This window comes from Lactuca sativa, chromosome 8 (assembly GCF_002870075.4).
Source record: "Lactuca sativa cultivar Salinas chromosome 8, Lsat_Salinas_v11, whole genome shotgun sequence".
Taxonomy (NCBI): Eukaryota; Viridiplantae; Streptophyta; class Magnoliopsida; order Asterales; family Asteraceae; genus Lactuca; species Lactuca sativa.
Genome location: NC_056630.2, coordinates 85,777,140 through 85,780,107, shown reverse-complemented (window position 1 = coordinate 85,780,107; position 2,968 = coordinate 85,777,140). Strand labels below are relative to the sequence as shown.

The following is a 2,968-nucleotide window of genomic DNA, read 5'->3' as shown; positions in this document are numbered from 1 at the left end:
AAAACAAACAACAAGGATCAAGCGCGTAACAAAAACAAGCAGTAGGGACTTTCCGAGTTAAAAAAATAAGTTAGGGACCAAACACGCAAATTAACCCAAACCATAGGGACCATTCATGTAATTTACTCTATCTGTTATTTATATGATAAAATCTAAACCAATTAATGCTATATAATTTTGAAACTCTAATTCAAATTTCGAGGAAGTAAATAAGGAAACTAAATATTTAGTTATAAGATAATTAAATGGAATTATCCGTAATGGATTTTAATATAATATTTAATTATAGTCTAATTAAAAGGTAAATATTAAATCCATAATTGGTTTAAAAGATTATTTAATTAATTGTTAATTAAGATAATTAAATTTAAACCTTGTATTTTCAAAAGGTTTTAAAATACACCCTATACATATGTATGAAATTATTAATACTATATGTATTATTAAAAGTCAGTCAGATCAATAGTATGCTTTATTCATGAATCCACACTATAAGAGAGGTATAAGGAAATGACCTATAAAATGACCGTTGCATGAGTGTCCTTTTCACCCACCACCTCTTTGTGTAGTGGAGGGTCGTTAGCCGAACGAGTTTGATAGAACATAATCATATTATGTGACATCCCCAAAATCACGGCCAGAAAAGACCGGTTTGTTTATGCTTTGTTTAAAAATCAGAGTAACATTTTAAATAAAAGTGTTGCGGAATTTGTCCCAAAACAATAATATGATAAAGATTTATCAAAAGCATTTCCATAGAAATGTATTTCATTAAAAGACTCGGGATGTCATGTTCGTACAGATCAAAAGCATAAACAGTACAATACAAGCCTTACTACATTATTTCATATCTACAGGCCTATATCCGTAATCCCTCGTCCAAACATCATATATATGCTCAAGCGCCACTACCTGTAATACATAAAACTGAGTGGGTCAGGCTTGGGAGCCTGGTGAGCACATAGGGTTTTCAACCCACAATAAATAGTTTATTAATTTCATCAATCAACAATAACCCGATTACCCGTTCCCGTTATCCTCACTTTACGTCCCTAAACACCTATCATAAGGGGCCTAGCCTAAGGATCATCATCGGGACGGACACTACTGCTAAGGGGATTCCTCAACAATAAATGTCCTAATAGGCAACCATGTGGGGGATGGAGTACATCTGGTGAGCACACAGTTCAAATAAACACACAGTTCAAATAAACACCTACAGGTTGCGAGCCTGCTAGTGTTCCACTGGACTGTCTAGAATAGTCCGTGGTCGTCATCTATACTCCGCTAGATGACTGGATCATCAATAACATCTATAACGAGGCCTCTCATTATTTTATTTTGTCACACAGCAACTATTACATCTACCCATGTTTTACCCAACACATATTGTAGATATAAAATACATATACAGTTTAAATCTTTGAAAACATGTATAAAACGTTCATCCAGCATAGATAGCAAGTATTCAGATAATATGCACAAATAGCACGTAATTTATATTAAATACTTCATATCTATGTGTAAGTTGAAAGTAAATATGCACTCACCTGAAAAGGTGGTGATTCCGAACTCAGACAGCGCTTCGCTTCTTAAAAAGAATTTTCTTCGACGAAACCTAGTATTATTACCACTAGAGTTTAGTTTATTATTCGTCGAGACTAATTAATAGTCTAGCTATTATTATTATTATTATATAAGCGTCAAAAAAATACTTATATAACCCATAATAATAGCCCAAGTATTTATTATAAGTTCCTAATAACGTTACTATAATTAAATAAAAGCTATATTAAAAATAGCGTAGGCGTAGCTCACTTACAGCGGGTTTTATAGAAAACCGGGCTTTGCTTGGAGCAGCGTTCCCGAGCCGAAAAGCTCTTCTTCTCGGAGCCTTCGAGCACTCCGGGGCTTCCGCCTCGTGCTAGGGAGGTTCCCTAGGCTTTTCGGGGGATTTCGGGGCTAGAGAGAGGTTCTAGAGAGAGAGAGAGAGTAAAGAGAAGAAAGAATGGGAAATGTGTGAAGAAAATGAGGGTGGGAGAGGTGGTATTTATAGGGTGAAATGTGGCTGAACTTGGTGCCACATGTCACCATCTGGTGGCAAGCCTTGGGGAGAAAGCAATGGCCAAGATTGTGCCACATCACCCATTTTCGCACAGCACACTTCCGACTTCTAAAATCCGTAACTTTCACATACGACCTCCGTTTTTGACGTTCTTTATATCCACGCGTAGGTAATAATAAGATCTACAACTTTCATTTTGACACCGTCAGCCAATTCTCGATCGATCTTAAATTTAACAGTACAAGGAGATTATACTGTTAAACGTCTGCGTAAAATTAATAACTTCTACATACGGACTCTGTTTTTGTCTGTCTTTTTACCATTGATTTCCTATTAATGAGATCTTCAACTCTCATTTACGTTGCGTAAGCCAAAAACCGCTCGAACTAAAATTCGAGTTTCAGGCCGTGCACTGCTAAGCCGAATCTTAGAAAAATCATAACTTCTTCATACGAAGTCAGATTTGGGCGTTCTTTTTATCGATGTTCTTAGTTTAACATATTCTACGACTTTTGTTTAGATTGATAAGGCTAAAAAGTCTTCTATCGTAAATTCACTATTTACGTCTCCCGGTGTCGTGCCGGTTTTGCCGTAAAACTTCGGCGGGCCATAACTTCTTCGTTATAGCTCGGATTTCGGCATTGTTTATATGTACGGAAACCTTGAGACGTATTCTACAACTTTATGTAGAGATATCAGGATTATCTCACACTTTAATTTTGACGCTCATTTTTATTCTTTATTAATTATACATTTATAATTAAATAATAAACACATAAACACACATAATTCACATAATACTCAAATATTTTATATTTATTACTTCAAAAAGAGTTACAATAGTTGACCTAGACTATTACATTGACAAAAATGCTTAGCCCTGAAAACCCGGGCGTTACATAT

General features: G+C 35.4%; 1 long non-coding RNA gene across 1 annotated transcript; it reads right to left on the bottom strand.

The window, feature by feature from the left end:
• Positions 1-750: 750 nt before the first annotated feature.
• LOC128128070 (uncharacterized) lies at positions 751-2,004 on the bottom strand. Its single transcript, XR_008225677.1, has 3 exons — positions 1,823-2,004; positions 1,551-1,618; positions 751-912 (listed from the first exon to the last, which is right to left on the bottom strand). It is a non-coding gene; the product is annotated as an uncharacterized LOC128128070 (long non-coding RNA).
• Positions 2,005-2,968: the final 964 nt, after the last annotated feature.